Genomic DNA, 364 nt, shown 5'->3' on the forward strand with positions numbered 1-364 from the left:
AGAGAAAGAGAAAGAAAAAGAAAGGAAGAAGAAAAAGAAACAAGAATATAACTGATAAATGAATTCAAAAACTGTGGCATTATACACTATGGAATATTCAGCTTATAAGGGGTTCTTTCTTCTCCCCCCCACTTTGGTTTTGCCATAGGGCATGTGCTCTTGACAGAGAGAAAGTCAGACGTCATCCCCGTAGGGGGATGGCCATGCCACAATACTTTCTTCTCCATTCCCTTCTTGGGATTTTGGGCATGTATGCACACACACTTGACATGATTTTCTTTCTTTCTTTTTCTTTCTTTCTTTCTTTCTTTCTTTCTTTCTTTCTTTCTTTCTTTCTCTCTCTCTCTCTCTCTCTATCTCCTAT

The sequence above is a fragment of the Tupaia chinensis genome, unplaced genomic scaffold, assembly GCF_000334495.1.
Source record: "Tupaia chinensis unplaced genomic scaffold, TupChi_1.0 Scaffold143650_1, whole genome shotgun sequence".
NCBI classification, from domain to species: domain Eukaryota; kingdom Metazoa; phylum Chordata; class Mammalia; order Scandentia; family Tupaiidae; genus Tupaia; species Tupaia belangeri.